The sequence below is a fragment of the Sylvia atricapilla genome, chromosome 2, assembly GCF_009819655.1.
Source record: "Sylvia atricapilla isolate bSylAtr1 chromosome 2, bSylAtr1.pri, whole genome shotgun sequence".
NCBI classification, from domain to species: domain Eukaryota; kingdom Metazoa; phylum Chordata; class Aves; order Passeriformes; family Sylviidae; genus Sylvia; species Sylvia atricapilla.
Genome location: NC_089141.1, coordinates 54,560,007 through 54,580,428, shown reverse-complemented (window position 1 = coordinate 54,580,428; position 20,422 = coordinate 54,560,007). Strand labels below are relative to the sequence as shown.

General features: G+C 40.7%; 1 protein-coding gene and 1 long non-coding RNA gene across 6 annotated transcripts in view; one reads left to right on the top strand and one right to left on the bottom strand.

The window, feature by feature from the left end:
• Positions 1–20,422, bottom strand: part of ENOX1 (ecto-NOX disulfide-thiol exchanger 1) — a 307,210-nt gene that overhangs the window by 233,088 nt on the left and 53,700 nt on the right. For all 5 annotated transcript variants that reach the window (XM_066313327.1, XM_066313322.1, XM_066313323.1 and 2 more), the window contains one exon: positions 9,987–10,064. The gene's annotated coding sequence lies outside the window, so the exon portion shown is untranslated. The remainder of the gene's footprint in view (positions 1–9,986; positions 10,065–20,422) is intronic.
• LOC136357776 (uncharacterized) overlaps positions 1–20,422 on the top strand; it is a 113,248-nt gene that overhangs the window by 63,624 nt on the left and 29,202 nt on the right. The gene's annotated exons all lie outside the window — the stretch shown is intronic.

Below are 20,422 nucleotides of genomic sequence, written 5' to 3'. Positions count from 1 at the left end.
AGAACCCTCTACTTTGATTTAGGCTCCACAGTCTTAAGCATATCACGCATTCAGTGGTGAGACTATCAGCAGTCAAGTGAATTTTCAAAATATGCACTGAAACACGTCCAAAGAAACAAAATACTGTCATGAAAGGCATCCATGTTGACTTGTGGAGTTTTTTTTACTACTTTAAGACTTTAAGATACTATATTGCATTTGTCTATCTAACGCTGACGTTTTTTCTGTGGCATTCCATAAAAGCTGATCCTGTGGCATTGCAAGCTGCCTGCTTACTGTATGGCTCTTGGCAGAGACAAACTCCCTAGACAGAAATCCCAACTCACTTCAACCTCCACCTGGAGCCATAGAGGTAGAAAAATCAAAGGTGCATTAATGGTGGAAGAATTGCAGGAGTGACCATTACAAAACCTGGGGGCAAAGGCCTCTAGCATTAAAGGGGAATGCTCCTGGAAGGCTTATAGAAAGATCAGAGGCTCAAAATGCTTCATGTCCCAGAACAAGAGAACAACCAGATCTCTCTGTATATCTACACTTCATTGGGAACAGATAGGGCGTTTGATTGATCTCACTCATGTGTGACAGATACAAGAACCTGACAGGAGCTGGCCTGCAGAACTGTGGCCAGGATTTCAGAAACATTGCTGAATAGCTCACACAATCCTCACAAAAAACCCCAAAACCCATCAAACAAAATTAACTACACCCCCCCCCCCCCCCAAAAAAAAAAAAACCACCCTAAAACCAAAACAACAACAACAACCACCCTCCCCACTCCCCTACCCCCCCACCCCCCCCAAAAAAATAAGAAACCGCACAATAACCAGCAAAAAGAAAGGAATACTGGGCAATGGTGTAAGAACTCAATGCAGAATGAACTATGTCTTTAACCTGTTACCCTCTAATCACCTTGTCTATCTTCTCTCCTTGTTTCCTTGTCACCTCAAAAGAGTAAAAAAAGCTGGGTGAAGAGAGCAACACTCAGGATGTTTTCGTGGACTGACAGGAATACAGAATATCATGATTAACTAAAATGAATCAGTGGCCCTAAAACATTAAAGAATTGCATTATGAAGCAATTTAGTCTCCTTTAAGCAACACACATGATTATCAGTCAATTTTACAAAAAGGGTGCCATATTTCAGAGTCAGCCCTCTCTCAGATTTATTCCTCAACCTTTGAATTCAAGATCCTTGGTCTATCTGAAATGTTTTATTTTATTCTCTTTGGTGCTGGTTCTTTTTTTCAATTAGATCAAGTCAGGTTGTCTCTGAGACTGCAAGAATAGGGACATCTCTGTGCAACCTGGCAAGTACTGTAGTAGTTGAACTACCTTCAACTGGTCTTGTAATTGTAGTGCCTCAGTGAAGTCCTATATTATGAAAAGTGTCTTTCAAAGCCCTTCATCTAGTCTGTGTAACATTTTTGTGTACTTTTGTGAGGGGTTGTAAAGGTATGAAAATTTCTTACAAAAACCACTAAGAAACCACTATTAGCAAGAGGGAAAAGAGAGTTGGTTTGCCACACATCAGGAGGAAAAGCTATTTGCAGGATCAGTGGTGATCAGAGAGCCACAAAAGTGAACATTGAAGACAAAGGAATGGCAATTCCATTCATAATAGGAAAAAATAGATTAGAAAGAACTGAGGTAAATTAAACTTTTTTCAAATTCTCTAGGCCTTGCAAATTTCACCCTAGAATACATATATCACTGACCGAGAAAATTTTAGAGCTGCTGGCAATTAACTTTGAGAGGTGAGGTCAGAAACAGTTAACTTAGCAAACACTCAGTGGGAAATAACCAAATAGGCTTGTCTTGCTATGCAAGACCTGAGGTTAGGCAGTAGATCACAAGTTTCAAATGTGACTGTCACATATGTATGAATATCAGACTGCAAATATAAAGAAGAATGTTATCTACAAGACACAAAAGGGAATTCTCCTTTATTACTTTGTTTGGGAAAGAGTTCAACCATAACCTTAGGTGAAGTGTTGGATGCCACATTTTAAGGAGGATGTCACCAACTGACAGTGAATACTCTTAAAAACATGACAAAAAATTGAAGGAATAATTTGTTGATTAATGCAAAGAAGACAAAACTTGGGGAAACATGACAAAACACACTGAAAATTTCCAGTATGGTTGCAAGAACAAAGGGAATAAACTATTCCTCTTCATTGTAGGTAGGAGAGAAGTAACTCAGGTTAGGAAAAGAAAAAAAAGCATTTTTCTAATTATAAGAAAAGTTGGGCATTGGAATGAATTGTTCAGAGAACCTCCATTGGTGGAGGCCCTCAGAAATGGGTCAGCCACAGCTCTAATGGGAAGTGTCAGTACAACTGATATAGCTGCAGGACCCTCAAGCTACTTCCTAATTTTCTAGGACAGTTCTAGGGAAAAAAAAACAGTGGCTACTTAGATTAAGAACTTTTTTTTTTTTTTTTTCAGTTCTAGGATATTTTGAGCAATAGTATGTATTACCTTTTCCTTGGTTAATTTTTAATACTGTTCTGAAGGCTCAAAGTTAAAGAGTAGCTTGACCAAGATATTTCATCTTTCTACTTTCATTTTTGCTGTTTGAGCAAAGTTGGCCAAGATTCCTTAGACTTTCATAACACTTCTTGAACTCAATATTCAGTGGTCTTTTGGGTTTTCTTTTGAATGTGGGATCAATGACATTAAGTAGGAACACATTCTTTCCTGAACGGTTGCCTACAGACATTTTTGGGTTGTTTCTTCCATATAGTCAACCAACCATATTAAAGTTGACATTATTTCCTATAAGTTTTGCTTTTTGATTCTAGTTAGATATTTTTTAACTTGTGGCATCTAGTAGTCACTATCTCTGTATTTTCCCTTTTCTAAAGTGATAATTGAGCCCAGAAACCTGAGCCATTCTTGAGTAGTGCACCTTGGGACTTTCAATAGAAGTGTGCTACCTCTCTTTCTTGCAGAAAGAAGGCTGGAACTTTACCAAAATCAAGACTTTGCCTTACTATTACTTATGATTTTGATTTGACTTTGCTCAGCTTTGAGTTCTGAAGATGAACAAAGCTTATTCCTAAATTAAACTGGTGTCAAAGAGTTTTTACTAGGCTGACAAAAAGAGCTGAATACTTATCACAAGCAGTTTCTAATGCTGATAGCATTGTGAATATATTAATTGCAGGACCAAACCTGCCATCATTCAGAAATTATGTGGCCAGTAGGATTAGGGTAGTGACCATCCCACTGTTGAGGCCACACCTCAAGTGCTGTGTTCAGTTCTGCACCCCTCAGGTGCTGGGGCATGTCCAGAGAAGACCAAGGAAGATGGTGAAGGTTCTGGAACACAAATCTTATGAGAAGTAGCTGAGGGAGCTGTGGTTGTTTAGCCTGGAGGAGGCTCAGGGAGAACTTATTGCTCTCTATAACTGCATGAAAAGAAGGTTGTAACAAAGTGGGATCAACATCTTCTCCCAAATAATAAGTGACAGAACAAGAGGAAATGGCCTCAAGTTGTACCAGGGGAGGTTTAGCTGGGATATTAGAGGGAAGTTCTTCATTAGATGAGTTGTCAAGTATTGTGATAGGTTGCCCAGGGAAAAAAGTGGAGTCATCATCCCTGGAGGTACTTAAAGATGTGTGGATGTGGCACTTAGGGACATGGTTTAGTGGTGGACTCAGCAATACTGGGCTAGGGGTTGGACTGGACTTCAGGATCTTAAAGGTCTTTCTCAACCTAAATGATTTTAAGATTCTATGATTTGCTCTCATGTAAACTAATTCAAAAAAACTCTTTAATGTTTACTATTTTAACAGGTAGCCTTTTTTCATCCTTTAGCTGAAAAGCAGGAGAAAAGGACATAACTCAGCCAACACTGTTCTGTGCTGTGGTAGAAAAAAATAAAGGTTTGGTTTTTAACTGTTCATTTTGGTTGGTGCTTGGCCATGTGAGCAGTTTTTGGTTTTTAAGTACTATCTCTTCAAGTTTCACTGCTGTTTCTGGAGACTTGAACAGTAGTGGTGACAGTGGGTTTCTCCTCTCAGCTGGAGGAGATGTTTTACCTGCCTTTCAGAAGTGAAATCAATTAATATCTTTCTGTATATGGCAACAGACTCTCACTGGAGCTGTAGCTTATGACTTTTATCTTATTGTGACACCTGGTTCGGTCAAGGGGATTACTCCTCCTGCAAGGTGTCAATATTGCTGGTGTTCAGTTGAACAGCTGTTACCCCTCTTCTATTATTATTATTCATGATATGTGATTGATTCTTCTGAGGGCTGTAGGGATAAAAAACTTAGCAGTTTTTTGCTGTCTTTCTTTTAGAGGGACCTAATGGACAATAATTGTTTCTGAAATGTGCTACGGCCACCATTTCACCTCATCTATTGTTCAGCTACCTTTGTGCAGGCAGAATGTGGGCAATGAAAAGGTGCAAGATGTGCCATTATCCATATGCTGAGAGCCATCAGTTGCACACTTAGTGCTTCTCCAAAAGCGTCATTCATTACCCAGAATCACACTGAGAGTTTAACTGATGGAGAAGAGAGAAGGCACTGTGACTCCACTTACACACAGATGAGGCATAATATGGATTGGGGTCATTTTAGCTGAGGGTGTAGCTCCATAATTAATTACTGGACTTTTAAATTCTGGGCTTATTTTACATAATTTGTATTATCTGAAAGCCATATCAACTACATTCAGCTTCTTAATGCTAGCACTTGTATCAAGAATTTAGCAACACATGGAAGGATGAAGACAGGAAAAACTATTTGAAATGGGACCTATAAGATCTGCAAATGCTTATTCTGAAGAACAGATGAACAACTTCAATCAGGTACAATGTAAAGTCATTTTCCCTTCTAATATTTGAAAGATTACCATAAAGAAAGTTATGTTCAACTGTTCTCTAGCTTCACTATAAATAAGATACCAAATGGCTTCCTATGGAGCACGTAGAGCATAACATGGATTTCAGAAATACTTGAGTGCTGTGTAGGTGTGGAAGAGACTACCAGGGGTGGCACTGAAATATTCCTCACTGGAAGATTAGATAAAAATATCTCTCTGGTTATCTAGACAACTCTACTTTTGCTGGTAGTGAAGGCAAATGAGACCAATTATCTTTGATGTCCCTAAGGTGTTCTTGACCATTGACACTAAAGATTTCCCTTCTTTTTATGTTATGTCCCAGGAATTAAGATTGGCAAAAATTATCATCAAAGTGCCACTTTGAAGCAGAAGATGATGGCACTGGAGTGAGGCAAGTAAAGAGCCTTACTCCTAATCTGAGCTTATGAAAACTTTGCTTCATTTGCAGGGGTTTCTCAACTGGTTTCCCATTCTTGTGGGAAGTAGCTACCATTAAACAACAGCGAAGTATTTAAGGATGTTTCTGTACTGTTCCTCCAGCAGAGGAGGTACTTGTGATCATTCCTAGAAATACCTTGAAAATAACTCAAAACATAAAATCCAGCAGAAGATGAATCTGCTGTCTGGATTGGTTGCTGGTTTGTTTTCTCTGCATACATATGAATTTCAGTCTCTTGCAGTTCCTCTGGCCACAGCTCTTACTCAGGTGAGCAAACGGCCATTCCATGTTTTCTCATAATAACTTGTTCTGTGTCTTGCTGTGGGCAACAAAAAAATCAGAGTAGGATGGTAACAGACACTCTGAGCCACCATTCAAAAGTGAAAATAACAAATGCATATAAAATCATTGAACTGTTGGTAAAGACCTCCAAGATCATTGAGTCCAACTGTTAACCTAGCATGGCTACATTCACCACCATGTCCCTAAGTGTGCCATATGCCCAGGTTTTTTTGACACTTCCAGGTATGGTGACTCCCCCACCTTCCTGGTCAGCCTGTTCCAGTGCTGGACAATCATTTCTGTGAAGAAATTTTTCTTTATATCCAATCTAAACCTTCCCTGGTGCAACTTGAGGCTGTTTCCTCTCACCCCACCACTTTCACATGGGAGAAGAGACAAACTCCACCTCACTACAATCTCCTTTCAGGCACCCCCAGCTCCCTCAGTCACTCCGTACAAGACTTCTGCTCAAGTCCTTGCACCAGCTCATTGTGTTTGTAATTAGCCTGCACATAATGCACATGATTTGGTCCCAAGAGTCTTTAAAAAATCAGAGTTTTGTTTGGATTTCTGTTCCAATAAAATACAACTCTCTCTCCATGGCAGCTTTGTGAGATTCACTTCCCGCATCTTCCCATTTTCTCTTCCCATATTTCCTTCAAGCATCTAACTTACAGATTTTCTCCATCTTTTGCTTCCATCTTTTCAATAATTCAAATATATGCATCAAATGCACACATGGCATATTTCCAGGCAGTAACATCCCCTTTCCTTCCTTCCTTTTTGTAGCCAGGTAATTTACATATAAGACCCACAAAGATAACCATGCTCCTTCACAGTCCTGGTTTGTGCACCAGCTCCCTCTGCTTTCTCACTGCAACCCTCCATGGGAGCCTCCGGTGGGACAGCTATGCCCTGAGCAAAGCCTGGTAGCACAGAGGGTTTGGCCTTCCTGGCAGCATGGCTTTAGGGCATAGCTGCATTTCTATCCAGTGCAGCAGGAGGTCCACGTGCAACACTGGTATGGAGATCTAACGTACAGTTGCCATGATTACGTGCTAGGGTAATTACGTGCTCCCTAGATTCTTCCTCTCCCTTCTCTCTTTCCCTCCTATTTTTTTTGACAGATTGGTGTTTTGTCAGTTGTGATTTCTTTACTTGAGAAGCAGCAAGACAACAGAGCAGTGTTTCTCTGCCCACCAAACTTCCCCAGGAGCCAGCCCACGCTGACCGCTGACGTGTGCCCAGGAGGTTGTAACAAGAGGACAGGGACAAGGAGCCTAGCCCCAGGAATCAGAGGCTTCTCATCCCATCTGGTGGCCATGAACTGTTTTCACCACTTCTGTTTTTCTCTGCTCCCTGTAAAGCCAAGATTTCACCACAGGGGTGTCAAGGGCAAAGGTTTGAAGACACTCCAAGAGGGTATTAAGTGACCCCAACAGAAAACTTTGGAAACTCAAGCGATAAATTAATAAAACTCCAACAAAGCAAGAGCAAAAATAAAGATCTCAGGAAAAAAGAGGCCTCTCTGGAGAACATGTTGAGGGATCACATGCAGGAAATAAACAAGAGATTAAGGAATCAAGAGGAGGAGATACTTACATATGACAAAAAAACCCTTGAAATTTGCAGTGAAAAATGGGATAAATGGAAATAGCTGACCCAGGTTAAACTAATTATCTAGCTAGATCACTATCCTGTTTCCATTCAACATCAATAGCAGACACTGCAGAGAAATGGTACAAGAGAAATGGCACCTACACAGTTGCAGAAGAAGCTTCACCCACACCCCAGGCTGAGGATCGGTGAGTTCAGCCTTCTATCACTGCTATGTAACCACTATAACTTCTTTATAAAGGTACAGTATGAAAATATATCTGTGATGGCACTCTTATTGATGTAAATATGTATTTCTGGCAACACCTTTTGATAATAGCTCAGGGCTATACTTTCCAAGGGGAAATTACACCTCTCTCCTTTTCAGTAGAATTTTCTTACCTTTTAATTTAATTTGTTTTCCTTTGCTTCTGCATTATAATGAAAGTACAGCACACTCATACCCAACTACTTTATGCCACTTAATATACATACATCTAACATGTACATATATCAAATGAATATGATATTTATCCTCTTTTTAAATGGTACAACACTAATTTATATGTACATCACAATTTTCCAAGAACTAGACTGCTGAACAAGGAAACTTTTAAAATGTGTTTTAGACAATTGACTTGCCTAAAACTTCTCCACATGGCAGCTGTTGATTGCATTTGTATTACATTATTAAGACACAGGCCCAACCTCACTTTGCTTTGGCAATTTCAGCAGTAACTCTTGGAAGCCTTAGGTAAGCTGTGATTCAAACAACACTCATGGACAGGTCTGGAAAGAAAGATTTTAAAAAGCTGCTGTTGCTACTAGTAAAGTAAAATATGCAAATGCCAACACAGCAATTAGTTTTCCTCCTTTATCCCAAATGTCTTCCAGTGTTTTGCACTTCTTTCTCTCCATCCCCTGTCTAAGAAAAGCACAAATTTTGCCTGAAGGGATATCATCATTAAAGAAAGAAGCAGTGCAGTCAAAGCCTTAGGATGATACAGATCATTCAACAGTTGTTCAATTACACTGAAAAGCCACTCGTTTTTGAACACAGAGCTTTCACTCAACATAGGCCCAAGGCACCACTATCAGATTTGTATCTGCAGTATCTCAACCAGTCTGACGTGGGGGTTTTGCCCATTACAGAAGCAGTGTCCTTGTGTGAGGTTTATCAAGGTTCAAAGAGTTTGTAAAGTGTCATGGAGCTGTGTTGGCTTTAAAAGGTATTACCAAATCATAATCATTTCCAAGAATGAATTAAAAGTTGTTTTCAATACCTCTCATCTCATAAATTCATCTGATTTTGTTTAAGTTTTACAAGCTACTTTCCCTGCAAATTCCTACAGACAAATGAAAGAGTATGTAACTACAGAGTCAACAAGGAAAGCAGCAACACCCAAACTATGGCAAAGTAAACCAAGCAAATGAAATACAACATATTCCAAAATGGACATTTTTGAAAATTATTATTTAGGGCATACAATTCCTACAGACCCCGAGTGTGACCGATAGCAGGGTATGATCACCCAGACAGAAAAGTTGATTCCCATAGGTTTTTCTTAGCAGATTTCTATAAAAATGTTGTTCCATACTAGCTTTGAAAGCAGTAAGAAATCAATTTTTTCTCTGTTATGTAGCTGCATAGAAAAACATATTTAAATGCAGGGGAGTGTTTTCTACCCTCTAAATCAGAGTGATTTCTGGCCACACTATCATTTCAGCTGACAAGGACACAGCATTAGCTACAAGCTTCTCACCACTTCTTGCCATGCTGACACTACAGGAGTCAAGCCATTATTATTATGCTCTTTTTACAGTCTCTTAAATATTAACTTTTTTCTTTTTCATTTTCGTAAACTTTCCATGAACCTCAGCTCCTCCTGACCCAAAAGCCTCAGTAATTCTGCTGATCCTCTGCTAAGTGTGCCTCTGAAAACATCCACAGCTGTAACTGTGGTCAGCTGCTCACATATAAGCAGCCTGGGTGGAAGCAATCGATTGCATGGCCTTTTAGGGTAATGCAGCTCCAAAACACACTGAAAGGCATAGCAGTGAGAAGAAAATGACATACAGGCCCAATTCCTTTCTGCAACTCAACTCTATAAACTGCAATCATTCACTTGGAAGGAAAGACGAATGGGTTACTCTACATCCGTACAACAGTAAAAGAATAGAGTTATGTCTTAAGCATCTGCTGAGAAACAAAAAAAAAAAAAAAATCACAACACTTTCTCCAGCATAAAATTAGATTTGGCATTCAAGATAAAAAAGATAACAAGCCTGCACAGGGATCTACATTCTGAAATATTGTCCTGGTTCCAGCCAGGGCAGGGTTAATTTTTGCAGTAGCCAGGACAAGGTACTTCTAGGACCCAGGAATCAACCTGTACCACCTCAGGTCATCTTCCAAGGACAGGGAGAAGGGTTCACCTGTGGCCTGGGGTATCATGGCAGAGAGGAGTGGCCATACATTATCAGAGGATTCCACAGGGTCAACAAGATTTCTTTCTCTTACTCACTGCATCATTAGTATTGCTGCTGTTACTGTTTGTTTTCTTATCTCATTACTGTTTTCAGTAAATTATTCTTATCTCAATCTGTGATCTTTATATTTTGTGACTGCCATTCTCCTCACCAGTCCACCATGAGGGAGAGGAAGGGGGAGGGAAGGAGGGAGCAAGGCAGGGAGAGAGGAGGGGAGTGAGCAGCAGAAAGCTTGGAGTGGTTTCAGTGGGAACCCTAAATTGGAGAATACCATTCCTAAACCATGACAAATAGTCAGAACACAATACAGTTTACAGACCTGTACACAGGAAAGTAACTTCTCAGTGGCCCCATCACAGTATTTCCAAAGGAATGTTACAAATTCTCATGGCCAATCCTGCAAAAAGTAGAAAGAAGAGTTAAAACTAGAAAGTTTCCAAAGTAAAAGGAAATAGGATCAACTGCCTCCTTGGATAAAAAATGCTAAAAGTCAGAGTAGAATTGGTTCAGAGAATGTTAAACATTTTACACTACAGGAGCAGATAGATCATAACAATTACATGAATATAGCAAACTCCAAGTTAAATAAAATGCAAAGAGGTAAGTTGCTTTTAAAGATATGTTTCGGGGTAAAAATGCAATGAATATATGGAACTGGATTAGAAGAAAAGAGAGAATACTGCACCAATTTCTATTCCCTTTGAACTGTCTGTAATACAGACCTTAAAGTGCATTTTCAAACATATGGCATATCACAGAACCAGACACTTATTTCTAGCCATGGCACTTCTCAGCTTTTGGGAAACAAGAGCAGAAACAGTCTAGTGGAATTGTGCTGTGTGACAAAGCATCTACTGACGGGTTCTGCCCAACATCAATAAACAATTGCTTTTGCTTTAAATGAAGGAAAGAATATCAGCACTGAACAAATGTTTCACATCTTGCATGAATACTTCAACAGAATCAAAGCAAACCTGTCTTTTCACACCTCCTGCAAGTGCTTTCCAAGTCAAAATACAAGTCATAGCCTGAGATCTATCAGTTGCTATGTTTTCAATCATGACAACCATGACACCACGATACATAAGGGATGGTGATACACAAGACACAAAAGCTTCCTGTGGCACTCCCCCCTGGAATCCACACTCATTATTGTAAGGATAATTATTTTTTGCACTTTTTGTATAAATTTGACCTCTTGCATAAGACATGAAATTTAAAATCATCTCCTTCATGGATATCATTGAGTCATTCCATTACCTCTGGGACAGATATGAATTATGCATTCTTTGATTCTCTTTAAAATTTAGATGCACAAGGGGACACAGAAAAAATCAAAATGGTACTAAAAATATAAAGTATTCAAGAAAGAAACAATAACTTGTATGCTACTAGCTGCTACAGTGCTCGGAAGGCTCCCTGCCTGGTCAAGAAAAGCACATAAAGCACTGAAACGTAACAGCAGGCCTCCATGCTAATGGCTGCTAGTGACAAGGGCTCATTGAATGTCACTGCTTCACATACTGTGTACTGCTCCTTTCTCTTATCTGTGTGACCTCTCTTCTGAAATGACTGATGAAACTCGCCAGAATTAGCATCTTCACTTCTGGGCATTTGCCACCTAGAAGGCATTTAGTAACATCTCTACTAAATACAAAAATAAAGCATGGGGGGAAAAAAAGATCATAATCTTAACGAAAAATAATCACTGTGTATGTCTGTTAAAGAATACTCAGTGTGTAATGCAAAAGGGCTGCTTCTCTGAAGCCTCCTTGTTAGGTTATTTTTTTGCCTTGACACCCTTTAGGAGTACTGGCTTGTCACAATACATGCATTCACATTGCATACTTGGCTAACATTTTCATAATTGGTGTGAATAAAAAGAAATAGCTGTTACTGCAATGAAAAAAAAGAAATGTCTCTGTTTGATGCCCTGCTGCTATGATGACCTATTTCACACTAGCATCTGCTCTCTTCTCATGAACCACTCCAGATGTAAGCTGGCAAAACAGCACTGCAAGTATGTTACCCAGCCGTCTACTGAGTGCTGCAGATGTTTTCTTCCATGCTTCACATTTAATGTATGCCTGATTAATTTTTTCATTATTATCTCAACTACTTGGCCCAGAGATTTGCCTATGAAGTTTGTAGAATCCAGGATCTAATTTGCAGCCATAAGAAGCAGCTCCCTTTGTGCAAACAGGTTCATTAATGTCTGGAATAGCCAGTCAACAGAGCCTTGGTCTGAATTGCCAAAAAGAAATGCAAACTTCAGTAATCTATTATGCCTTGATAATATTTGCCTGAGGATTTAACACAATGTTCATTTCAATTTCAAAATTAAAGATGTTTGCAATATTCAGAAGCATCAGTCTGACCAAAAATATTATGCCCATTCTCTGCCTCAAGCCCTTGACCTGAATGAGGTTAGTGACAGGGATATGAATGACTTGAGTGGAAAATGAAACACAAAAGTAGTTTTATCGTGAAGTACAATATTTCTTCTGTCACTTAACCATTTTTTCCCCCTCAAAATTACAGGGTAGACTGCAAATCTTCAAGGCTACCAGTCACAATGACAGTCTAAGTGCCATTTAAAAGAATAATAATTTATGAGGCGCCTTGGTAGAATAGCAAAGGTCACAGAGTAAGCTCCCTGGGGAGGAGAGGATGACAAAGGTTACAAAGATGACTAAAGACTTGCCTACAGAAGAGGATTTTCTTGGAAGCAAGATGTTTTCTTGCAACAGCTTCATCCCACCTAACACACAGTTCCTCATCCAAATGAGCAGTTCACCTTTAAGTTAGCTAAAAGGCATTTCTTGCAAAATATGTTTCTGAAATTCATAGATTAGCAGCTTGACCTTGTACCCACTGAAGTACAATGAAAGTGCTGGCAGGTGGAGGACACTGTGGGTCTGTCCCACAGGGCAAAGTGGGGATGCCTAGTGACTGGTATGATCCCACATGGAACATCAAGCTTGAAAAAATCTCTGGAGTGTTTGCAAGGCACTCCCCAAACATGTGTTGCTTTTGTGGCAACTGCTACCATTTGCAGACCTCCAACAAACCACCACAGACTGGTGCAATTTCCCTTAGAGGCAGTGTGAGGAGTTGGTAGGTGAGGAGCCTTAGACACACAGTTGACACATTGCTCCTGGACAGCTTTCCCTTGCCACAGCTATAGCATTCCCCTTCTTCAGACACTGCAAGTACAGAAAAAAAGGCAAGCATGAACACAAGCAGGAACAACTCTTTTTGGCACAGCTCCACTTTCTGCTGAAACATCTCTGGGCTCATAAAATACACATGAACTGGGGGCAGAAGCTGATGCTGTAAACCTGGGAGTAATCAGCGGTCTCTACAAAACATCAGAGTGATAAAGAAGAGCTTAACCTGGAGCCAGCATGCAACACAAGACAGCTCATCTCTTCAGAAATGTGTGGCCATAAACATTTCAAAAACTGACAGTTTCCAACTGTTCATGATCAGTTGTGGGAAGTTTCTGCAGCTGGATCCATGGCTGGCAGTTGTGGAGGAGGCTGGCACAACTCTGAAGGGTACAAATGTAAGAGGTGCTGCTAAAGAAGAGGCTACTGACTGCTTTGAGTATAAGGGCTTATATTTAATTTCTGTAGGATAATTGCAAGAGCCCATCTTGCTGGTATTTGACCTCCATGCCAGGCCTCTCAGTTCATAAAGAGGTACCTGAGAAGCAAAAAATCATTAAGCCAGATTATCTAAGGAGTGTTTAGGACTAAACCCTTACCTATTTTCTACACTAAAATGAGGCAATTTTCTGAAGGAGGCAAATGCCACAGACATTCACACCATCTTCAGTCCTTTGCTCCAGCAGTTCCTGGTCCATCACAACAGCCCATGAAGCCTTTGGCTGGCTGTTCAGATCACAGAACATTTTTACAAACCCATAACTGCACGCTGATGACAGCAGAGTGTGCCTTTGGGAGAGGGAAGGGCAGAAGGCAAGTGGAAGTCTTGCAGCTGAGCAAGACTCCAATTGAAACAGCATCTTTCATCCTGCACATCACCTGCAGGAAGGAGGGAATGTCACAGAAATGTTGCAGACACATCAAATAGCTCAGGTAATGCCCACTCCTGAGTGACAAATCCACTGGGCATGCTGCCAGGCAGCCCTCCTGAACCTGCCCAAGAAAGAGAACCAGCATTTCCACCATGTGATTTGCCTCATGCTTAAAGCTGCTCACTCCAGCCCGCCCTCAGTGCCAAGCCTTGGCGGGCTTCGCGTGAGGGGTTTTATACTCTCCTGTGTTGGTTTTGTATGCCTTGTCTTCCTTTATTAATTTTAAACAGAATGGAGGGATGTAAATTCACCATTGGGGATATGTCAGTGTTTGCTCAACATGCTCTATATACCTTTATTAATTTTGTATTGAATGGTGGATGTGATTTCACTCCGGGGGGAAATCAGGGATAGCAAAAGGTCTTTCCCACAGCAGGACAGCAGTGGGGAAGGGGAGGTAATTTCTCTGTGGGTTTGAGTGATTTATGTGCTTCCATGGGTTTCTAAAGCTGAAGAATTTCGAGTTTTCATGAACGGGCAGTTCCAGTGCCATGACCCACTGGCCTAAAGATGTTTATCAATGTAACATTTGTTATTCAAATTGCTGCTTGGAGTACATTTTAAAAGCAGCAGATGATGCCTTCCTGTAGTATACAAAGAGGGAAATTTTAAAGATTTCAAAATTGAGACCTATTTCCAAATAAGACTTATTCTTTAACAGTACAAATGCATAAATACTATATGAACTACAAAAGAGTTGTTATTTGACACAGGTTCACAACTCTTGGCCAAGGTTTAACTCTTGGCCACAAAGTTTAATTCTTAGCTCACTGCAAAAATTGCCTGTATCTGTGAGAACAGCTTGGTAGCCTGTCATTTCCAACAGTGCAATTCCCAGCCCCCAAACAAGCCAACACTTGGCTTAGAGCATGCAGGGATGCTCAATGCCCTGCACTGATGGAGATGTTGCAGAGTTGCTTACTTGTAGATAGCTCTTTGCTGTCTACTTGTAATTCACACAGTATGGACATCATAGCACATCCCTTTGTTTAGACTCATGATCCCAGTAGATCTTAATTCACCAGTTATCATGACCATGAAGAGAATGTCCCCTTTCTGTCTATCCTACTTACTTGTCTAGAAAAAAAAGTTTTCAGAGGAAAAAGAAAAAAACCCTCATGCCTCCCTCAATTTCTGCAGATTCCTAGGTTGCATCTTCTTCCTACTCAGCTTTGCCAAATGCTATAAAATAGTGACCAGCAGTATCCTGATGGGTCTGGGCATTTCATGCATGACAGTCAAAAACCATGGAAACAACAGGTACTGTTTATTGTTCAGTTTCTCGCTGAAACAAATTTCATCCTCATTTCACTCTATATTTTTTCACCCACCCATATTCCTGTAATGTCAGGTACAGAGGCTGGTCCACTTTTGGAACCCTTGGAGCATGACAGATGTTTTTTCTTCTACTGACTATCTGAGCACAAAGTCTGTCAGTTCATACCTCATCTCCAGCTCCACCAGCACCCAAAGAGCAAGACCCAGTCTCATGTTTACTGCACAGGGCAACTCAGATGGTGATTCCTCTGTACTGTTGAGTCCTCTGTGGCTCCTCGGGCCAGGGACCTCTTGTGGGAAGGTGGCCGTGGGGTGAAGCTATCAATGAACAGCAATTTGCAGAATGTTTGCTGTGTAAGGAAGATGAATATTCTCATGGATGGGCAAATGTTTTTGTTTGCCCTTCCCCAGGCAGCTGTGACATGAAAGAAAGATGACCAGACAGCAAAAGATGATCAGAAGATGCTACAAAAAAATGTATAAAGACTTGCTAGGATTTATGCTGCTGAACAACGCTTTACTGAGACTGCTTCTCATAACAAACTTCAAATGGTGAACTGAAATAATTATTTGCTTTAGCAAAACATACTATATGCTTGAAAACTGAATTATAGACTAGCTGGCTCTCTCTGCACATGTACAAGTGATGATTTTCCTAACCTGGTGCAGCTGGCACATGAACTCCTTGTGTGACTGACAGCAAGGGCAGAAAGTTTCTGCACCAAGAAGCACAGTTCCCATTTTGAGCACCAGAAAGGGCTGAAGTGCTTCATTTGAAAAATGAGCAATGGAAACAGGAGAGAAGGGGAATAGGGGAGTGCAGCTGGCTGTCATGGGCTCTCTAGGTCAGCACTTTTATACCTGCTGAACACAGCTGGATTTTGAACTCGTGGGAGGGAAAGAGGAAGGGCAGGATGTGGAAGCTGGCTCACATCCATCCAAGATGATACCATGCAATCCAGAGAAAAGGTAATAAATACTGGGCACATGTCACAGCACACAATGCTAACAGCCTTTAATAATGGCCAGTGCAATGATACTCACCAGCCTCCTTGCTGTGCTGCCAGCAGCCTGGGTGTTACCAAAGACTGAAGGCAGGCAGGAGGCAGTGAGGCAAGAAGAAAAGGAAGACAGGCCAAACTGTGAGCATCTTGTTCAGGATCCTGCTTATTGCCCTCATGTAGAGGTACAGAAATCAGCCAGTGTTACACATAATTTGTTCTATTAGCTGTGTCCTTATCCTGGTTTCAGCTAGGCTAGGGTTAATTTTCTTCCTAGTAGCCAGTACAGTGCTGTGTTTCGGATGTAGCATGACAACAGGGCTGATAACACACTGATGTTTTAATTGTTGCTAAGTAGTGCTTACACTGAGTCAAGAACTGTTCACTTCCAGGGCTCTGTCAGTCAAGGAGTTGAGAGGGAGTATGGCCAGGACAGATGATCCCAACTGATCAGTGGGATATTTCATACCATACAAGATCATGCTCAGAAATGGTCAGGGCATTTGGTGGTGAGCAACTGTATGATGCACCACTTGGTTTTCTGTTTTATTTCTCTCTTCTTTTTTCATTACAATAACTACTATTACCATCATTAGCAGCATTATTATTGTTATCATTAATATTAAATTTTATTTTACTTCATTTATTAAAACTGTTCTTATTTCAACCCAGAACTTTTTTTCCCAATTCTCCTCCCCACAGGGAGGGTTGTTGGGGGAAGGAGTGAGTGAGCGGCTGCATGGTAATTCATCGCTGGCTGGGATTAAACCACAGCAGTCCTGGACAAGCCACAGGTCAGCAGTGGTATTCTGTGCCCAGTTCCTCTCCAGGTCCTCCAAAAATAAAAGAGGAACTGGCTAGAGTTATTGTCTCCACCCTTCACCTTCCTGCAAGCTGTCTTGCTCTCCTCTCTTTCAGTGGAACAGTTTATATAACTTTGGATGAGAATTACATTCAGTTATTGCCTCTCTTCACCCTGGAGAAGAGAAGGAGACCTCATCGCAGTATTCCAGAACTTTAAGGGTAGCTACCAAGAGAATGGAAGCTCCTTTCTCCTCACAAGGAGACAAAGGGAAAAGACAAAGGGCAACAGATAAAAGTTGTAAAGAGAGGTTTCAGCTCAATATGAAAAATAAATTTTTACTCTGGGAACAACCAACCACTGGAACGACCTCCCAGGGGATGTAGTAGAACTTCTGTCTCTGGAGGTTTTCCAGATGCAATTGGACAGGGTGCTAGATAATCTCATCTAGAATTCTTTTCCCACAAAATGTTGGACAGATGAACTTCTGAGGTCTCTTCCAATCTGGGCTGTTCTGTGATTCTGTAGCTAGCTATCCCCCAAATCCTATTTCTCTGGAAACTGATTCCCAGAGCTTCCCATCCAGACCTTCAAAGCTGCTCGTACCATCTGCTCTCTCCCTCTGAGGTTAAGGTTGTCACAGAATAATCTATATTAGAAGGGACCACTGGGGGTCCTCTTGTGCTTAAAGGAGATTGCTCAGTCTTCTCCAGCCAAGTCTTTTACAACTTTGAGGTTAGAGATTTCACAGCCTCTCTAGACAATTTGTGTCAGTCTTTGATCATATCTATGGTGACGTTTTTCCCTCCAAAGACACCGAATTTGAAATGTTCCAAATTGTGTCCGTTGCTTCTTTTCCTATCATCATGCACCTTTGAAAAAAGTCTGACTTATGCATGCCTTCCCATTAGGTAGTCTTAGACAGCAATAAGATTCCCCAATGACCTTCCCTTGATCTGAACAGTCCCAGATCTCTCCACTCCTCATATATCCTCTGCTCCAGCTCACTGTACATCTTGGTGGTCCTCCAGGGGCCTTGCTTCAGACTACTTATGCCCTTCTTGTACTGAGGACCCAAAACCAGATACAGTACTTCAGGTGTGGTCTCACATGTGCTGAATGAAGGATAGTTTCAACTTTCCACCAAGCTAAAAGTATCCAGGGGTCAGCAGAGCACAGAGCTAGAACAAAACATCCTACAAATATGGGTCCAAATGTGAGCAAAATATACTGAGTTTTACTATGACTGGAGTAGCACAGAAAGAGAGATAAAAGTCAGCCACCCAAGCCCAGAGCAGCAGCAGCAGGCTCTCAGGTAAAGCATCTCAGCCAATTGGGAGACACAGTACAAATATGTGGGGAGAAAGGTAGGGAACACCATAATATTTCAGAGCACATAACCACTTAAATCAAAGCAGCTACAACCGAGCTTAAATTACTGCTGATCCTAACAGGAATAAAAACAGTAGTAATTTCTCCATTATAACATAATGGAGAACTGTATCATGCAAACACAGATTTTCTTATTATCAGTTTAGCATAATTAGACACTGTACAGAACCATCATGAACAGACCATAAAATGGGCCAAAAGTGGTATTAACTAATTGACCATGGAGACATTTCTGCAACACAGAATATATACACAAAGATTGCAATCCATACAGTCTTTGTGAAGAGGTTACATATTTGCATCTGCTATCCAAACCAACAATATCCTGCAAATTAAAAAAAAAAAAAAAAAAAAGAAAAATCATTGCTTGACAAAGCTTCATCTCCAATACACAGTACCATAACCACCATATACCTTGAAATGAGACCACTAATAACAGGAGAGAAAAACTTCTAAGACATACCAGAAAGACAGCATACACACACACACAGGGGAGGAAAAACAGTGACGTGTCTACCACCTCTGTGAGTAACTCCCTCAAGAATGAGTCATTTTAGCATTTAGGACCATGAAGTCTGCCTGAGATATGGTAGCAGTAATATGTCTAAAGAAAACAACAGCCCAGAGGAGAATGCTTTTATCAGGCCTGGAAATGCTGTCCATACTAATGAAAAAGGAACTTTGCATTGCCATGGGGTTTCTTACAGAGACAACAGCAGCACGAGTTGAGTCCGTATCAAGAGCTGATCATAAAGAACAATCAAAAGGAAAACTCGAGTTTCTTCTTACTTTGTTACTGGAGGAAAAGTAAAGGAATGAAGGAGGCTCTTATGCCAGGAATAGGGCTCAAAGTGCTGGAGCAAAGTTTCTCATCAGTTCAATGATTTGGGAAATCTGCCCATGAAATAGAAATTCTGGTTAACATTTAAGGAATTATTCAGTTACTCATCTGAATGCCTGCCATGTATACTTTTCTGCCAACATAGATTTCCTATGTGGGCAAGACTTTCCCAAAGTCCCCTCCAAAGAAACATTGTCCACTTCTTCCATTTTCCTGGAAAGAAGTCATTAAAAATGTCAAAAGCTAGTGGTTATACAAACCTACTCTTCTACTTTTCTTTTTTTCCTTTTTTTTTAATTTTGCCCTTTGTCAAAAGACACATATTCCGATTTCTTTTGTTACCTGTTTGTTACAGAGAGTTACTTGCAATAAAGTCTTACCCTTGACCCAGCAAAATTTATGCCATGATGGTATAAAACAGGTTTATGCAAAGCAGAAAATGATCTTTTGGACTGAACTGCCTCCTCTAAAACCAGAGTCCATGACTCTAAGACACAAAATACTTCACTTGCCATGTTTGTATTTATTTTAAGTAATGGGATGAGACTAGGGCCACACAGTGACTTTTTGTGGTTGGGAGAGGTTAGCAGCAAAATTGAAGTTGAAAACTGTTGTCTTAAACTACTCAGAGTAAAGCCACAATATGGAAATACATTCTTTTTTGGACTATGGAGTAGAGGAATGATCAGTGCTGGTGGGGGTTCCACAAGACTACTTCTGCCTAGAACAACTGCCTGGATGGAGATTTGCTGGAGCTCCTTGCTGGCTTCCACTTTCACTCACAGTCATGTGTCACACAATTAAGCCTGGAGGGGATGTACACGTCTCATCATGCCCAAGGAACACACAGAAAGGGTCTGCTCCAGCAGAGTGGAGGATTTCTGGATTTCTATCAGCAGGAATCTGTGACACCATGAGGTGTCTGAGGGATTCAGTGACACCATGTCATTGCTGTAATAAGCAGGCAGATGCCCTTGACAGAGTGAAAGGTCATTATTTTTCTGCATAGTTTTCCTACCCACATCACCAGCCAGTTCACTTCCAGTTTGGCAAGCTGCTCTTTAAGCAGAAATCAGCCTGACAGAGACTTTAAGAAATGAAAGTATAATTAGGATCCGTTATATTTGGGATGTGTCTTTGCCATGTTACCGCTGACTTTGGAGCCTGCAATTACTGGCAGAAAGCTTTTAGCAAAGAAAAATTTGAATGAAATAAAAATAAACAGCTCCTCCAAAAAACAGCAATCATGTATCAGGGTGTGTCAACCAAGGGAGAATCTTAATGGCATCCTTTCACATCCCTATAGCCCTGCACATGGAAACATTCTGCAGAACTAGCC